Raw genomic sequence first — 19308 nt, forward strand, 5'->3', positions numbered from 1 at the left:
TGGACAGGTAGCCCTGGAGAGAGCTTCCACCATGGCGCCTGTGTCAGAGGACTGTGGGAATTGGCTGGATAGGCCCCCAATTAGTGACACTCCAGGGAGCAACTGAGAAGCACAGCACAGTTCAAAGCCAGAGACCAAGCCCAGAAGGGGACCGTGGTGGCTGAAAGGAGGGTACAGCCAGTGAGATTCCAAGGATTTTGATTGATTCTGGCCAGAAGTGTGAGTGAGATCAGGGTAAAGGGTTCTTCTTGTTGTTATTCTTATATAAATAATGTATGCTCACATACATATACCAGAAAATAAGCAAAAAAAAAAAAAAAAAAAAACAAAAAAAAAAAACCAACAACAACAAAGAAAAAAAACCCAAAAAAGCAAAAAAAGAATAATTTCACTATTCTAAAACAACCTCTGGTAACATTTTAAAAATATTCCCTTTCAGGTTTCTTTTTCTTATGCATGTACAAACACATATATATTTTATAGAAATTGGATTGTATGTTTTATATTTTTCTTTATCCTTTCATTTTTTTTTACTCTGTATTATGTTATGAACGTGATCACATGGCAACATATAGATCCACATTGTAATTTTTTAATAGCTGCATAGTATTTCTGCATATGTATAGGACACTGTTTATACAATTTAGCTACTTTTTTTAAGTTTTTTTTTTTTTTTTTTTTTTTTAGTTGTAGAGAGACACAATATCTTTCTTTATTTTTATGTGGTGCTGAGGATTGAACCCAGTGCCTTGCATGTGTGAGGCAAGCGTTCTACCACTGAGCCCCAGCCCCAGCCCTAATTTAGCTACTATTATTGCACGTATACATAAATTCCAATTTTCCACTTCACTTATATATAATGCTCATTATATATATATATAATAAAATTTTCTTTATTTTTCTTTTTATATTTTACAGTACTAGAGATTGAACCCAGGGCCTCCTACATGCTAAGCAAGTGCTCTACCTCTGAGCTATGCTTTTTATTTTGAGATAGGGTTTCACTAAATTGCCCAGGCTGATCTCAAACTTGCAATTCTGCTGCCTCAGCTTCTCGAATAGCTGAGCTTATAGGTGTATGCCACCTTGCCTAGCCAGACACATGTTTTTACAGCCCCATCTTTTTTTGTGTTTATGTGCTGGGGATGGAATAAGGCCTCAAGCATGCCATCTCTGTGCTGTACCATGAGCTACACCCACAGCCTCAGTCATGGTTAGCTATTGTTTCCTAAGAACCAATTCTTAGAAGAGGAATTTCTGGGATAAAAGATGTGCACACTTTTAAGTCTTGGCATGTCCTTCTTGAAAGTGCCCTCCATAAAGATGAAACCAGTTGATAGCTGTATTGACAGTGTCCGAGTCTGCTTAGTTTCCTGGGTGCTCATTCCTCAATAACCAAATAGTAGAGGCATGGGCGGGGGCAGAAGAGGGTGAAGTATCATGCGGTACTCTAAAGAGACTTCTGGGTAGACTGGTGGGCTGGGCTGGACCATGTTGAAGGGGCTTACCTGGCAGACCATTGTGGTTGGGCCCTGTTGGCCTGACTGCTGTGCTGAGCTGATGGTGTGGGTTGGCTGCACTGCTTCAGCCTGGCAGTCTTGTCCCTGGTGTGATCCTGTGCTCAGTCTGGTGTGATCAGTGTGGTCACCAATCCAAGACGTGCATCCTAGAAGCTGGTACAGCCTTCCTGGCCAGGCTGACAGACAGGGCCATTCACGCAGTGGAGAGTGATTCATCAGAGCTGGGGTGCCGCAGTAGCTCTGAGCGCACTGCTCTCACTAGTCCTGTCACTTACCCTCTAAAAATAACTCTTGTGTGTTCTGAGTGACCACACTGCCAGGTGTCCAGAGGTCTTATTGGGAGAGGGCACGTGTGTAGGCGAGTGTGTGTGTGTGGGTGTGTGTGTGTGAGAGACAGAGATGGGGGTGGCATCAGGGAGCCTCTTTATTGGTTGGCCCTGAGCCAGGGATTTGAGTGGGGAAATGAGAGGCAGATCAGGCTCCTCCCCTTCTGTTTGCTCTCAGCTGGGGACAATCTCTCTACTCTTCAGAAGGAACGGAGACAGCCAGTGGGGGCAGGGGTGTCTTTCAGGACCATGTGCTCACTCCTTGGTGAACAGGATGGGGGAGGGGAGCAGGAGGGAGATGGAGGCAATCTGACAAGGGCAGGGGCAGGCACTACGAGGAAGCAGAGCAGTTGGTCAGTTAGCTTCTGTGCCCCACCAAGGATCTTCTCAAATCTAATTTGAGGGGTACAGTCTTTAATGTAGGGTTCCTTTAAATTAGATACGAAATACAAAGCATACACAAATACAGCTGTTTTCTTATCATGGGTGATTAGAGACCATCTAATTGGGGTTTAGGGTCTCATTGAGTTGCTTAGTGCCTTGCTGTTGCTGAGGCTAGCTTTGAACTTGCGATCCTCCTGTCTCAGTCTCCTGAGCTGCTGGATCACAGGTGTGCGCCACTGTGCCTGGCTCCAAGGTTTCTTAACCAAGTGTCCATGGACCCAGAAGTGATCTCTACATGGGCTTCATGAGGTCTCTTGATGTCTGACATTATGATAAAGACGTGTGTGTGTGTGTGTGTGTGTGTGTGTGTGTGCATGCGCGCGCACGTGAGCATTATGTGTGTGTATCTGCACAAATGCCCTTTTTCTTTTTTCTTTTTTTTCTGGGAGAAGCTCTGCAGTTTTCATTGAACTTTCAGAAGAAATCATGATCCATAAAGGGCTAAGAACTGTGTTAGTCCAAACTGCTCATATTATAGGTAAGGAAATCAAATGCATAGAGGAAAATGACTGCCCAAGCTCTCAGAGCCAAGGTCAGAATCCAGGTTTCTTGATGCCCAGCCCAGCACTCTCTGCTTTCAGAACAGCATCCTCCCTGGCTGATTTCCTGAGTCCAGATCCAGCTACAACAGGACCACAATACCATTTTCCATCCCCTCTTGGCTGATTCAGATTGGATGGAACAGGCTTGAGGATTATAATGGCAGTAGACAGCTGAGTATCCACCTCCAGACCTTCTCATTTCTAGGTGGTCTTGTAGAGAAAGACTAGTGGGGCATCTCCAGACTCAGTCCCTTAAAGGCAGCTCTTAGTTCTCTAAGTTAAATCCACCTTTTCTGCTTTGACTCTCTTCCCCTGGTGGGATGACAGGAAGTGCCTCTGTCTTCTGGGAAAGAAACCAACCTTCTGAGTCTGGAGAAAAGTAAATGAAATGGGTGCAGAGAGAGAGTGGACTTGGGAATAATGTATGATGAACAGGAAGGAGGTAATGGCTAATAGTGAGAGACAGATGCCGGTCCATTGTATAATGGGAGGAATGAAGGGAGTTTAGATGAAGTGGCCTATGAGGACTAAAAATGATAAGTAGCATTCATTGAACCTACTCTAAATCAGACACATAGTGTTATTTTAAGGAAACTCAGGCACAAAGCGATTAAGCAACCTAATAAGTAGCTGAGCCAGAACGTGAAGTCAGGTCCTCTGACTAGAAGATAAAGTCACTCTGGAGCCAAAGTGTGGGCTCTGAGGCTCTATGCTACAGATCTCAAACTTGAACATGTGTCAGAATCATAGGGGGATGCTGATAAAAGTTAATGTTGCTGCTCTAAATCTCCTAGTTTCTGGTGCAGTAGGTCTGGGTGGAGCCTGAGGATTTGCACACTAAAGAGTTCCCAGGTGATGCTGCTGGGCCAGAGACCACACTTTGAGAACCATCCCTCTGCTTACTCATAGGAGGAGAAGGATGGAAGCAAGAGCAGTGTTTCTCTCACCTGGATTATTGTAATGTCCCACCCAATTCCTGAATTTTCTTACTGTTATTCAGGGACAATAGTCTTCCTCAAGGCCAGCTCTAATCCTGTCATGGCTCTACCCCGAGTTCTCTGGATTCTCTGCCATTGTCTCCCTTTGCTGTCCAGTAGAACTACCTGTAATGATAAAATGTCCTAAATCTGCAGGGTCCAATATGGTAACCACTAACCACAAGTGGCTATGAATTTTAAATTTTATTCCATTTCCTTTAATTTCAATTTAAAGAGTCACATGTGGCTAATTGCTAGATAGTACAGGGAACCACTTGATATGTCATTCAAGGCTCTCATTGGAACCATCTACCTGTCCATCCTCAGCCTCAACCCTCAGCATCCCAGCATAGGGCCATATGCAGCCAGTTTTCTGATCCTACCCTGTCCTTTCCTATCACTGTGCCTTGTTTTATGCTCTCTCTTCTGTCTTGCTTGTCCTTATGTCCTGCTTTTAATATTCAATCCAAATGCTGCCTCTTTCTTGAAACCTTCTTTAACACTATCCTTTTCTTGCAACTGTTAATGCTCCCTGTCTTATACTGCAGTTGGCTGGTATCAGTAGTATATTTCTTTTACTGAACTGTAAGTTTCTGGAGGGTGTAGACGTGTCTCCTATAGTGAGTCCCCACTTCCTATCCCAGGTCCCCATGGTTACAGAGTGGCTTGATACCTACCACGAACCTTTGCACTGGGGCACTGGGGATACAGAGAGGATAATTTGAATATCCTGTCCTCAAGCTGCTCTCAGCCTCCCACAAAAGTCTGATCCATGCCCAGAGAACCACTGAAGCCAATGGTTATTTTGGGTAGGGAGATAAAAGCCACAGAGGGCCCTGTTGGCAAGGGGAGTCCGGCAGGAGCTGCCTAAGCAGAAGGCTGTGTTTACACACACAGACGGCTTCTCTGCCCAGCCTGGCCTGGTGAGAGGAGACGAGAACATTCAGACATTGCTGCCTGGCTTCCTTGTGAAGTTGGGGATTAGCTGGTGTTAAGTGGCAGGTCTGGCCGTCTGGTCCCTGCAGATGGATGGATGAGGAGAAGGTTGCAAAGACTGCAGAGCAGCGCCAGCTTCTGGAAGTAGAGTGTTGCCTGGGTGGCACCTGGCCCAGGAGTTTCAGTGCAAGCACATGTTTATGATCTCAGCTACTGACACAGGTGAAATTTGACTGGGCCTGGCTTGGGGGCTTATGAGTCTTCAGACCAGTCACTGTTTGAAATGCAAAGATGGTTGAAAAGAAACAACACCAAACAAACAAACAAACAAAAAACACCTTACTAGCTTCAGACTCTAATGCTAAGAGTATTTTACCTACTGAAAATCCCTAGCACATAATTCATCTCTGGGACAAAGACACGTTTTAAAAATAAATTTCTGTGTGTGTGTGTATGTGTTACTGGGGATTGAACCCTGTTTTCCTTTAAAATTTTTTTTTGAAAAAGGGTCTCACAATGTTGCCAGGCCAGTCTTGAACTTGAGATCCTCTTACTTCAACCTCCTGAATTGCTAGGAATGCGAGTGTCACCATGTCCAGCTAAAATAAACTTCCTTATTGAACTTATAACATAAATGCAGAAAAATGCACAGATCCTAAATTTATACATACTAAACCAGGCACAGTGTCACATGCTTGTAATACCAGCAACTTGGGAGGCTGAGGTAGGAGGCTTACAAATTTAAGGCCAATCTCAGCAATTTATGAGGCCCTTACAAGTTAGTGAGACCTAGTCTCCAACTAAAAATGAAAAGAACTGGGGATGTGGCTCAGTGGTAAAGCACCCCTGGGTTCAATCCCTAGTACAAAAAAAAAAAAAAAAAAAAAAAATTATACCTACTTGTGGTAACTGTCCCCTGACAAGAACTAAATCATACCAGTGTCTCCACAGTAAATTTGGGTAAAGCCAAGTGTGTGTGGGGTTAACAAGGGACAAACAAGCTCTGAAGTCAGGTATGCCTCTGATTGAATCCTGGGTCCCCTGCCCAGTAGCAGAGTGACCCTGGACTAGTGAGTGTATACTTTCTAACAGGGAAGTAAGAGATTTAAAATGGAAAATGTAGGCAAATTGCAAGGCACAGTAGCAGTTGCGGGGAGACTCTAATGCTGTCTGCAATGCCAATGCTGATTAATGGTGACACTGTGGCCTCTTCTGACTCCTGGGACTACAGACACACAGACACACACACACACACACACAGACACACACACACACACACACACACACACACACACTGCTTTTCTACTGTTGCCTCTCCATGTGTGTGATGCTCTCCAAGATCTCTTCTGACTGCAAGGCGTCTGTGATGCTGTGACCATAAAACCTCAGCTGACACCTCAGGCTCTCGATGGTAGGCTAGGTGGACATCTGTATCCAGTGGGAACATGACTAGATCTTTCATATTCAGGCCTGGGAGTGTGTCTCCCAGACCTCTCCCATGGGGCAGCTGAAGTATAGGAGCCATCAGGAAAGGCAGAGAGGTAGTCTGGTTGGCAGAGCTCAGCCCACAGGTGTCCTGGCATCCTGGTGAACTCCTGACTTCCACTTGCTCCCTGGCCTCTGACTCTGGGAGTGAAGGTGGCCTGAGGGACACACACTGTGCACATGTTATGAGCTGGAAACTGGGCTGGGCCCTCATGGGGAAAAGTGTGCAAAGTGGCCTTTAGGCTCATAGTGCAATGGAAGGTTGAGGCCCTTCAGCACATCATACAACCAGGGCTGGAGGCAGCGGGAGGCAGCGGGAGAGGCCAAGAGGTTACTTCTAACAAGAGAAGTTGTTGCAGAAGGAGGGGAAGAAGATGGGCTTCCTGGAGGACGCTGGAAGAATGGCTGTGGGAAAAGGGGAGAGTCTCCTGGGAGAAGGGAGGGGCATGTGTGAAAGCGAGAGGCCAGGCAGAGCCGTTGGACAGCACATCACGTGAGGTCTGAGGATGAGGCTGAAGAGCCTAGTGTGACCAGGCTGGGAAAGGTCTTGAGAGTCAGGCTGAAGTGCTGGAGCTGCCTCATCTCAGTGGCCAGCCGCTAAGGACTTCTTCCACTGAGAAGCAGAGCAGAGCAGCTCCTTGATGTGCCCTGTAGAGACCAGCATGGTATTTAGGCAGCATTGTACATAGTCAATTGTCCAAGCGACTGGAGTGGGTTGTGGGAGCCACTGGGATGCCCAGCCCAGTGCCAGTCCTGGCTGTGTGTACGGAGGAGCGTTTATGTGTTGGGGGGTGGTAAACTTCCTGCCTTCAAGAAATGACAGTCTTGTTGAGGTCAGACAACTGAGGCCAAAATATAGAAAAGGAAACAAGGATGAGATGACGGTGGAGTAGGCCGAGAAGAAGAGATGGGCTGGGGGGAAGAGGTGGGGAGGGGGTGCAGGAGGTGGAGTTGGTGGTCGATGGAGAACTAAAAGAACTTCAGGGGCATCCTAGGGGGCTCTCCTGTGATGGAGAAGGGAGCACTGAGCATGTCAGTCGCCCTTTGTAGGTACTCTTTCATGTCATCCTCACAGCTGGGTGCCGCTATTATACAGTTCAGAGGGAAACTGAGGCTCAGACAGGGTAAGGCCTTGCCTAAGGTCACACAGCTCCTGTATTAAAGAACGTCCCCATCTCTAACCCAGCCCTCTTCCAGGGAAACCACTACCCTCCAGCTCTCCTGCCACACTTCACTAGGTATGGATAGTGTTGTGTATTGCGTGGTTCTCTGTGCAGCTCAGAGGCATTGTCACCATCCCACATTGGAACAGGATCTCATGCAGGAGCACGTGGTTCTCACGGTGTAGGCTGGAAGGTGAAGTGCTTTTGGGAAGTTTCTTAGAGGAGTCCAGAGGAACTGAATGGGGAAGGTCTCTGCCAGGTGGGTGCTACTGCTTGTCCGCCTTGCTTGTTCCCCCGCCCGGACATAGCTGCCCTGCCGTGCCTTCCAGAGAATGCCAACAGTCAGTGAGAAAAGGCTTGCCCAGGCAGAACTTCCTAGGCTTGTGGGTCTTGCTACTCTGAAAAGTTTGGCTCTGGTAGCTTCCTCCCTCTGGCCCAGCTGTCAACTGCCTGGGGCTGCAGCTCAGCCCACCCAGGCCCTGTAGCCCTCTGGGAATGGAGCCAGATGCCCTGCAGCTCTTTTGCCCTAGAATACCCTCTTCCCCATGACCTCTCCTTTAACTCAGCTTGGCTTAGCTGCCCCCTCCTCCAGGAAGCCTTTCCTGATCCCCATGGGCTGGGTTAAAACCACAGAGTATTTAAACTTGTGCTGACCCAAATAAATACAATGTGACCACGTAGGCAATTTAAAATTTTCTAGTAGCCACATTTTCTAGCAACTAGGCATGGTGGCTGGTGCCTGTAGTCCTGTAGTCCCAGAATTTGAGAAGCTGAGGTCGGAGGAGCCAGGAATTTGAGAGACCAGCCTGGGCTGTATAATGAGACCCCATCTCAAACAAAACAAAACAAAACAACAAAACACGCTCATAACTAAAATGGAACAAGATGAAATTATTCTGATGACATATTTACAAACCCAGTGCATCCATAATACATTCATTTTAATAGAAAAAGTATTAAAATATGTTATGTTTTAACATCGAAGCATATTTCAGTTTGCATGCCACATCACAGGTAGGTGCTCCACAGTTTCGTGTGGCTGGTGACTACCATATTGGTTAGCATAGCTCTAGAGGTGGGGAGAAGTTTGTAAGGGTTGGAGCTCAGGGAGTGGCATCAGGCAGATCTGGCAGATACATCCTGGACTTTGACAAGACATTAACCCATGTGAGCCTCAGTTACTTCATCTGGAAAAGGGATTAGCAAATTCAGTGCCAGAGAATTGTTTTGGTGATTAAACAAATGAATGTGTTCCTAGTGACAGGCACAGAGGAAGCGCTCAGAGCAGCAGTAAGATGAATTTTACAGTACCCTTTGATGTGCTGGGTTATTTGCTGTTCTCCCCTGCTGGGTTGATTGTGAATTCAAGGGCAGAGACTCTCCAGTTCCTCTTTCCCCAGTGCCCAGGGCTTGGCTCTGTGTGACCATTACCACTTGCTGAATGACACATTGAGTCCTTCAGCTGGGACTGCCCCTCACCCCACCTGCCCACCCAGAACAGAGTGGCTGGGAATCCTGAGATCACTATGTCTCAGTGACTTTGCAAGTTGCTGCTTTTCTCAGGGTCTTGGTTTCCTCCTTTGAAAGGTCAGATGGGGTCAGAAGGGGCCCTGCCTGAAGAATTTGGGTGAGTCTTGACTCCACCAGTGACCTTGAGGCCCTGTGGCTGGCAGTTATGTGTTTTGCCTTCCAGTGGAGAGAATCACTTCCACTCATCTATTCCTGTATTCTGGACTTTTGCATCTTCAAAGTTCCATCATTAAGTTAAAATTTAAGAGGAAAGAATTTCTCTTACCTCCTAGGCAAGAGCAGAGATGGGACAGGGGTCCTATCATTCTCATCTGCCAGCATTTACTTCTCCTGTCACAGTAGCCCAGCAACAGATGTGGAATAGGGAGAATTTCTCCCAATTTGTAAGTAAAAAAATGGGCTCAGAGAGGTCAAATAACTTGTGTAAGTAACACAGAAATAACTGGAAAAGGCAGGACTGGAGGCAGAATTCACATCTAAGGAATGGAAGAGCCCTTCTTTGTGGGGCGGACTCTTCTTCCCTATGTGGGCCCCTGGTATTTCTCTATGGGGACTTTCAAGAGATGTGGTCCTGGATTGAATCCTGTTCCTGTGCCCATTTCCCATGCCTAGGCAAACTGGATAATAGAAATAGAAAAAATAATCATAGAAAATAATAACAGAAATAGAACTAATAATAATCATAGAAGAAGCTCAATTTTTGGTGTGGGCCCATTGACCGGAAGTGAATTGGGTCCTTTGGGTATAAATTCAGAATGAAGTCTGGGAACATCCTGCCTTGGTCCTGGAGTTGTCCTGGGAAAGTGAGAGGCTCCTTGTGGCTGAGAAGGATGGGAATGCAGCCCTGCCCCAGGGGATGAGGGGCGTGATCCTGCCTGGGGAAGGGAGGGGAGGGGGACCAGGGAGGAATTGAGTAGAAGGAATGGGAGGGCCTTGGCTGTGCAGCCCAGAGCCTCCTGCCCACAGGAGCTTGGGAGCCCACTGCTGGCAAGGCCAGCTAGCGGAGGAGAGTGAACTTGGAAACAAAATGCCAGCAGGCAGGAAGTCGGGAAACTTTGAGCAGATGTGCACATGGAACAGTAAGTTCACCTGGTCTAATTCCTACATTTGATGGATTCTTTCATTCATTTGTTTGAATAAATGCATTTGAATTGAACTCACACAGCAGGGACCCAAGTGGCAGTGACATGCCCAGGGCCACACTTCTAAGGGCTAGTGTGAGGCTTCCTGAGGTGCTTAATTTAGGGGCCAGGAGATAAAAAGGAAATCTTTTAAGGAAGCCTGGTTCTTTAAGAGTTGGCCTGGGCGAATTGGACCATCTTCCCACCTCCTGTCTGGAGGGAAGGTGGCTCCTCTAGCATCAGGAGCAGCCTGCCTCACTCCACTCTTGCCCACTCCTGAGCCGTGGCAGCAGGGAGAGTGGAGGCACTGGAAGCCATGCCTTGGGATACCTGACAAAGGAGTTTGTCCTGTTTATCTTGGAGGGTAGAAGCCCTGGTTTGGGGGTGGGGCAAAGGGACACAATTGCTACGTTGAGTTCTCAGAGGGGTTCTGGGGAGAGGGCATGGCCTCATCTGTGGAGGCCCTGGGGTTGTGACCAGCACCTAGAATAGAAGGGCACCATGATGGAGCAGCCACTCTGAGAGAGAAGTGAGGAGAGACGGAGTGGCCTGTCTCTGGAGTGTGGGACAAGCAGAGTAGAAATGGATAACCCACTGGTGAGGTTGAAACAGAGGTAACTGCAGCATGGGGGGACAGATGGCTCTGTTCACATATGGATGGCTTCCCAGCTTTGGACCTCTGTGGCTCTCAGTGTTATGTTCCACAACAGTGGCTATCACATAGTAGGTACTCAGGAATGACTGGAAGAATGAAGGAAGATATATGTATGCTTGGGGCTGGTGGTGGTGGTTAGGAGGTAGGGGTCTATGCACTGCCAGTGTGGGCAGAAATCTGAGGATGTTGTAGGTTGACCCCATCTTCCCCAGGCCTTCCCCATAAACTGGGGTCCTAGAGACAGGCACATCCGAGTCTTTCTTTCATTGTTTGCAAACTGAAGCCCAAAGCATGGAAGCAACTTGCCAAGGATACTCACTCAGCCAGTGGCAGAGCTGGACTGGAAACTCTGTACCCCAGAGTTCTCTGTGCTTAGAGGCCCCACCTGTGCATTGAGTAAGGGGGAGATGCCCTGGTCTAACTGGCTTTTTGAGTTGTAACAGTGCTGGTAGAGGGGAGGAACAGGGCTGAGCTTGGTTTTGAGCCATGACCTCTGACACAGGCCCTTTAGCCATCCCTCACCCCTTCTGGAAGCTGGGTGCACACCCAAGGTGCCCCCCAACCCTCCACAGCAAACACACCTATACACAGGCCCAGCCCCTACTAGGTCCCTAACACTTAGGGTCATTGTCACCAATGCACATATGGATTAAGACATCCCCCACCCCCTCAGACACGCAGAGGCCCAGAGGATTCCCTGGAGACAATTGCAGTGCCTCCTCCCTGGTAGGGGAGGAGCGCTGAGTCCCAGGCAGGTTCTGCCCTGGGATGTGCTTGTAGGGGAGGTGAGGGGATCTGGCTGGGGTGGGATGGGAGGCCCACTGAGGCTGAGTCACCCCTTCTGAGTCAGGGATCCTCCCCGCTTCCTCTCCTCCCTCGCTCTCTCCCCAACGAGCCCCCAACACAGATTGGCCTGGCGCAGAGGCCAGCTGGCCAGGGCCAGGGTCGGGGGAACCGAGGCAGCCCGCAGTGGTCCGGGAGCAGCCCGGGAGGCAGGCACGGGGGTGGGGGGTGGCCTGGGTGCCGGGAGGGAGGGGGCGAGGAGGCGGCCGGGAGGAGGCGGAGGCAGGGGCAGGGCTGCCGCGAGTGCGGAGGCAGGCGCACCGCCGCCCCTGGGCTGGGCGCGGAGGCCGGGCGGGGGCGGGCCGCGCGTCGGGCGCCAGGCCCGGGGCTGTGGGCACTGTGCCCAGCCCCCGGCGCACGCCGACCGCCGCCGCCACCGCCGCTGCTGCAGTCGGCATCCATCAGCGGGCGGGGGTGTCGCGAACAGGCTGCTCCGCAGAGCCCGCCGCGGCCCGCGCGCCGCCCCGCCCCGCGGCCTGCCGGGCCCGAGGAGCCGAGGGGGCCGCCCCTCGCCCAGCCGGCCCGAGATGGGGACCCCCAGGCCCAGGTAGGCGCGTGGGGCGGGGGGCTCAGGTGGCACTGGGGGTCGGGGTGCTGCGTCTAGGCCCAGCCTCCAGCCCCGGGAATCCGGGCGAGCCCCGGGAACTGAGTTTGCTGGCTGTTGGTCCCCTGGCCAGTGTGGGGGTGGTCCTTGTTGTTCCTCCGACCTCTGCAGCCTCCCCAAAGACCCCGAGAGAGGTGGACTGACTGGTGTCTGCTGTAGGATGAGCGGTTGCTGGGTGCTGGGCGCCCGCGGCTGGCCCCCTCTCTTCTGGAAGGCCACTCCTGCTGCCTCCTTTGGAGGCCCAGGGCTCCGGATTTCTCCTCCAGGCTTCAGATACTGCAGTTCTGCTACCTTGGAGGTTGGATGCTGGGGAGCTCGCCCCTCATCCTCACCCTCACCCTTTGGTTACAGAACCTTCCACACTGCAAGTCTCCCAGAGCAGAGGGCATGAATCTTAGCCCGAGGACTTTTGTGACTCTGGTCTGGCATTGTCCTGGCCAGCAGCTGTCCCCACTGATTAGAGGGAGAGGACTTGTGTCTGGTGCCAGTTGTGCCTGGCATCTTCACGTTTGGGAGGTCTGGGGTCCCCAAGAGGCTCGGGTCTTGGGGACCAGCAAGGGGGGGTGTTGACTGCAGTCACCAGGGTATTTATTGGGTGCTAAGGTCATAGACTGGCAGAACTGTATGGGCCAAAGTGGTCCATGGGGACTTTGAAGGACTGGAGAAGGACTAGGAAGGTGTTCTGTGATGCTGGCCTCTCTCCACTCCCAGCCATGATTTTTGCTTTTGCCCAGAGCTCTGAAATGCATTGGTGGGGGAGAAAGCACCACCACGTGTTCCCACCGTCACTTCTGGATCCACATGTCACCTCCTCTGCACCCCAAGGTGGGTGGGTAAGAGGGCTAGAATTAGGATCTCTCCACGGCTGTGTGGGGTCCGGCTGCGCCACATCTCCTCTTCGCCTGAGCATTTAGGAGTCTTCCAGAATCAGCAGCAGTTGGGCCAGGTGGAGAACTGGGGACCAAGACGGTGCCCTTAGAAGCTCCTGTCCCAGGCAAGGGTGTGGAGCATGGAGGCGCTGTGTGCCTGCGGCCCACCCATGCCTCCAGATGGTGCCTGCGGCAGAGGCAGCCTGTGCCAGCCTCCTCTCTGAGCCTCTGTGGCCCAACCAGGCTCTGCCAGCCCCAAGCAGGGACAGAGCTGGTTTCTGCTGACCATGCCTGTCCAGAAACCTGTATATAGTATTTGTGGGGTGTGCTGCATGATCACTGGGATCTCAGGGGCCCCTCAAGGCAGTCCTGGAGGGTATCAGGGTTGGGGGCATTGTTTCTGTTAAAATCTTGTGGCAGTTCCTGGGCGCAGCTCTGTGAGCCTCTTAAAGTGTTTCTTCCATAGAACTCCACATGAGAATAAGGCTGGATTCTATAGTCCTCACTTTGTAAATATCGAAAGGTAGATGGAGGCCTAAGGAGGAAGAGTGACTTGTCCAAGGTCACATAGCAGTGGAGGAAGAGCCAGCACTAATGTACCCAGGACTTCTACCTCTGGTCTGGGATTCTGACAGCCTGCTTCCCTGCTGCTGTGACTGTTTCCCACATAGGACTCTGCCAGGGACTGGACATTATAGCCTGCAGTTTGAACTGCTCCTTAGGAGGGGTCTTATATTGGCCTACCAGCCATCCCCCCACAATGTGAGCAAGACAGATAATGGACCAGGGCTGAGAGAAAGGGTAGCTAGTGGCCCTGGACCCTCTTGAACTATACAGAAACTAGAGAATGCCCTGTGCCCAGAGATTGAGCCTCCAGGGGGCAGCAGAGAGGGCATAGTGACTAGACAGGCTGAGACAGCAAGTACCTCTGTTAGCTCCAGCCTGGACATCTCTGTGGGCCCCTTTCTGGGTTTCTCTGAAATCTATACCTGGAGTGACATCAATGATTACACAATTAGAGTGATGGTATTCATTGGACACTTACTGTATGCCGTGCACTGCGATAAGTGCTTTGTATCCTCTCACAGCAATCCCATCAGATTGCTGCTATTTTTATCCACTTTTTACAGATGAGAAACTGAGGCTCAGAGGGGTTGTGTTACCTACCTGGGATTACACAGCTGAAAAGTGTGGCTGAGTCTAGAGCTTTTCCCACTATTATGACTTTATACTGGGGGCAGTGGTCTGGAAGTACCAGCTTGGTGTCCAGCAGGGCTGGGTAATTCACTGGTGGACTAGGGCTGGTCTAGGCAGAGAGGTTCATGTGTTGACTCTGTGAAGCGTGGGTGGCTCTATGGCCTGAATACTGCCGAGGTCCTGAGGGGTAGGGACAAAGAGAGACTGGCTGGGATCCCTTGGAGAGGGGTCAGTACAGGCCTGTGTCATGGCTAGGATCCCCTTCAAGTGGGGATGCTTCAGGCTGCCTTCTTTCACTGGCTCTCTGGGAAGATAGACTGACCACTTGTCCCCTACCACATTTGGTAGGGTTTCCACCAGCAGAAACCACCTGGGTGGAAAGGCTATGGCACCAGCCAGGACTGTGAAGAGGAGGCCCTGTTCAGGGACTTGTACCTGGGGGGCTGGGTTGGGGGCAGGGGAGCAGACTGGCACTGCTTCTTTTGTGGGCAGGAGACTGGATAGAATATTGACAGTTGGAGTTTAGTGAACTCTTATTGCGTGCTAGTCACTGGTTTAAGGGCTTATAAGTCATACAGTTTTCACAAAACCTGTGAGGCAGCTGTTCTTCCCATTTTATAGATTGAAGCATTGAGGCTTACCAAGGGAAAGACGCAGCTCAAGGTTGTACAGCTAGGTGGTGGGGGAGGCAGCATGGGTCAGAGCCATGTTCCTGATGACCTGCACCTTCTCAGAGGTCATACTTAGTTTTGTTCCCTTTGAAACAATCACCCATTTAAATGCATTCCACTCCTCAGAGGCCTCAGAGCCTAGTTGGGAGACCTGGACATGACAGGGCAAAGGTAAAGAACAAACGATCACATCTGCTTACTTGGATTCCTGTTTTGGTGCTCAGGAAAGCCTTCAGGAAGACCGGGGCCTTTCGGCTGCACGCTGAAGGCTAAGTAGGGTTTGATGACTGGGAAAGAATGCCCACTGGCCTGGGTCAGAGGGAAAAGAATCAGGATGCCTTTGAAGAAGAGTGGGTGGTATGTGTTTGTCGGGGGGGGGGGGGGGGGGGGAACAGATAGTTGAGGGGAGGGGAAGGGAGAGCAGGAAGGTGACTCAGAAAGTCAGCTTGTGCTTAGGTCTTTGATGAAGTTTGATGGTCACAACCCTGCTGTATACTAGCAATGTAGCCTTGGGCACATCACTAGCTGGCCTAAGCTCAGTTTCCTCATCTGTGAAACATGGATGAACACACCTATCTCAGAGGGACCGTGTTGTGGCTGTTACATAAAGCCCCTCGTATAGCGCTGTCACATCACAGGAACTCAGTCAGCATTACTCCTCTCCCCTGCCATCCCTCTTAAATGTCAGGCTGAGGTGTTTTGCTTGATGTGAGCCTGGAGGCTCTGGGGACCTTTGCAGGATTTGGGTCTGCAGAGGAGCATGACAGAACTGTGTTTTGGGAAGGTCCTTTAGGCAGCTGTATGACCCACTAGGAAGGGGTGAACTGTGACCTTGCAGAGAAGCCTCATCTTAGGGACATGGAAGGCTCAGGAGGGAGGAAGGTTAAAACTTGCCCTAAGATGTCCCTTGGATGGCTTGCCAGGATAGGGGAGGAGCAGGTGGAAGTGGGAAAGACCCCTGGGTCAGGAATTCAGTTCGAAACTTGCCGAGTGTAAGAAAGGCTGGTCTCCCTTCAGTCTTTGGGAAGATCAGGCGGCGTCTTCTTTGAGCATCTGCTTTTTTTTTTTTTTCTTTTAAATTATTTCCTTTGGATAAATCCCCATTGGAGAGCTCCTCCATAATAGCAGCAAATTGGGACTAAATGTCCAACAATAGGGAGATGATTGAGAACGTTTTGGAATGTTCACTGGATAAAATAATATGCAGTGGCGAACGGCCGCAGAAATCCTTCCCGCAGAACATGGAGCTGTGTACTGGCAGAGCTCTTTTGCATCCTTTGTTCATCTCATGCTTTTATGACTGCCTGGTGACAGGGGCAGGGGTAGGGGGTTAGATCCCTACTTGCCTGAGAGTTGAGGATAGCCTCTAATCTCCTGAAGGGCGGGGTTCATGTTTTATTCATTGTCCTCACACTTGGTGATCAGCACATGCTTGTCCAGTGAATGATTGAACCAAGCAGAGGGGAAGTGACTTGGTCAAGATCACACAAGTTATATAAGACCCAGTATCTGCCACATTCTTGCCATATTCTTCTTACTACTCAGTACAGATGCTCCTCCATTTACAGTGGGGTTGTGTTCCAATAAACCTATCATAATTTGAACATATCCTACATTGAAAATGCATTGAATACACCTAGCCTACTGAGCATCCTAACTTGGCAACACAGTGGACCGAGTATGGGTTATCCACCCTGTGATCAAGCGACTGACTTGGAGGTACAGCTCACTGCTGCTCAGCATCCCAAGAGAGTATCCTATGGCATATTGCTAGCCCAGAAAAGTATCAAAGTTCAAAATTCTAAGTGTGGTTTCTACAGAATGCATCTGGCTTTTGTATCATTGTAAAGTAAAAAAAAAAAAAAAATCGCAAATTGAATCGTCAGTGAGGGACCATTTGTATCAATGAGGGGAGTAGGATGGAAAGGTCCCAATGAGGACTTGGGAGTCACACAGACCAGCGTTTAAGTCTTATTTCTATCCTTACCAGTTGTGAGGCCTTGGCAAATGAGTTTTTCAAGCCTCAGTCTCTCCGTCTGTGACGTCGATAGTCCACATACCTGCTTTTAGTGTTGTCATGAAGACTTCGTGCAAGGCTTGTAAAACTCTTCACATGGTTCATAGCAAAGCACCCATAAACCTTAGCTGTCATGGCAATGATGTCATAATGTGAAGATATTTATGATACAATTAATGTGAAATGAGAATAATCCACAAAATTATGAGCATTCAGATTACAGTCATGTAAAATTAGTTCTGACCATAGATAGAGATTGGAAGAAGTCAAGTTACGGCAAGTAAGTACCATGAAATAAGTAAGACTGACCCAAACAAACCTTTCTTTGATGTTATACTTATTTTTTCCTTGGTTTTAATTACAAAATAAATTCATGAAAAATCCTAATAATTTGGAAGTGTGTTCTCTCTTCAGCCACTACACCAAAATCCTGCTCTCTGGAAGTAACAGTGATAGTATGCATCTTTCCAGGATAGTTTTTATGCTTACATAAACATGGAAGCAAGAATGGGATCATGAAATGCATTACTGTTTTATAACTTGCATTTTTCTTTTTTATTCATATTTTAGTTGTCAATGGATCTTTATTTTATTTATTTATATGCGGTGCTGAGAATCCGCATATAAACCCAGTGCCTCATACATGCCAGGCAAGTGCTCTGCCACTGAGCTACAGTGCCATCCCCTTTTTTTTGTGTGGTGTGTATTCTTTTTTTTTTTTTTTGAGGTACTGGGGATTGAACCCACAGCCTTGTGCTTGCAAGGCAAGCACTCTGTCAACTGAGCTGTATCCCCAGCCCTCATCCCCTTTTTAAAAAACAATTTTTTTTTTTTTTTAGTTGTAGATGGTCTTTTATTTTATTTATTTTTATGTGGTGCTAAGGATTGTGTGTGTGAGAGTGTGTGTGTGTGGTATTAGGGATTGAACCCAGATGCATGATAAGGCAAGTGCTCTGCCACTAAGCTACATCCTTAGCCTTTTTTTTTTTTTTTTTTTTTGAAGTTGTAGATGGACAGCATGCCTTTATTTTATTTTATTTGTTAATTTTTTTATGTAGTGCTAGGGATTGAACCCAGTGTCTCACACAGGTTAGGCAAGTGCTCTGCCACAGAATTACAACCCCAGCCCTATCCTTAGCCTTTTAAAATTTATTTTGAGATAGGGTCTTGCTAAGTTGCCTAGGCTGGCCTTGAACTTGTGATCCTCCTGCTTCACCCTCCTGAGTAACTGGAACTATAGACCTGCATCACCATGCCCAGGTGTATGTATGTATGTGTGTATGTAGTTATTTACTTATTTATGTAGTACTGGGGATTTAATCCAGTGATGCTTTACCACTGAGTCACATAGGCAGCCCTTTATATTTTGAGACAGGTTCTCCCTAAGTTGCTTAGGGCCTCGCTAAGTTGCTGAGGCTGGCTTCGAACTGTGATCCTCCTGCCTCAGCTTCCTGAGTCTCTGGAATTATAGGCGGGCACCACTGCACCGGCTGTAATTAATTTCTAATGGATAAATCCTAACTAATTGGGTCAACCTCTGTTGATGGAAATTTAAAGTTGTTTCCAATTTTATTCTGTTCTAAATAACCCCGACAGTGAACTCTCACAGTGTTTAAACAATTAATGAAAATCAAGTGAGAGAAGAGGTTTGAAACCGTGAGACTATGAGAATTGCCCTTGAAGGGTTGCTGCTTCTCCTCCATTTTTCCCCTTCTCTCTCCTCCCCTCCTCTCTTCCTAGCTGAGGCTGGCCTGCTTGGAAGAGACTGTGTGTCTCTCTTACCCTCAAAAGGTGCGGATGTACCAGAGAGACCCCTTCTTTCCCTTACCCAGTATAGTACTCACCTGTGAACATTTCAAATTCTCTTAGGATACTGTAAGTTGTACCTGGGTCTTGCTACTGCTCAATCTCTGAGTGTCCTTGAACAGTCTTTGTGTTGTGTAAACCACAGTTTGTCCATCTGTATGGTAGCGATGCCTTCCTGATCAGAACCATTGCTACCACCTGCTGAGTATCTGCTGTATGTCAAATCTTGTGCCAGAGAGAGCTTCGTGTGCATTATCTTGTTTCATTCTCACTAAATGCCTTTGAGATACAGGGGTTATTATTCTCATTTTACCTGCTCACATTGGCTCTCAGGTTAAATACCTGTCCAGTGTCACCAAGCTTGTGGAGTTAGGATTCCAGCTCTGGCTCCGAAGCGGCTGATTGGTGAGGTCCAAGCAAAATGAGGTTTATAAAAGATCCTTTAAATTGTAAAGCACCCTGCGTGTGGGAGGGATTGATACTGCTGCTATGATTCTACATCCAGGGCAACGGTAGCTTTGGTTACATGGTTTATAGCAAGCTGGAGGTCGTGGGATGTAGCAGGACTGAGGGGGATGAGCACTGGGCTGTGAGCCAGTAGA

The 19308-nt window shown here is 48.8% G+C and overlaps 1 protein-coding gene across 4 annotated transcripts in view; it reads left to right on the forward strand.

Annotated features, from left to right (window-relative positions):
- EPB41L1 (erythrocyte membrane protein band 4.1 like 1) overlaps positions 1-19308 on the forward strand; it is a 118542-nt gene that overhangs the window by 39380 nt on the left and 59854 nt on the right. Inside the window, exon 1 of one of the 4 annotated variants that reach the window (XM_079128106.1) lies at positions 11775-12089. The exons of the other annotated variants lie outside the window; for them this stretch is intronic. The gene's annotated coding sequence lies outside the window, so the exon portion shown is untranslated. Of the gene's footprint in view, positions 1-11774; positions 12090-19308 lie in introns of those variants that run through there. 4 annotated transcript variants of the gene reach the window in all.

This window comes from Sciurus vulgaris (assembly GCF_902686455.1).
Source record: "Sciurus vulgaris genome assembly, chromosome: 2".
Classification (NCBI taxonomy): Eukaryota; Metazoa; Chordata; class Mammalia; order Rodentia; family Sciuridae; genus Sciurus; species Sciurus vulgaris.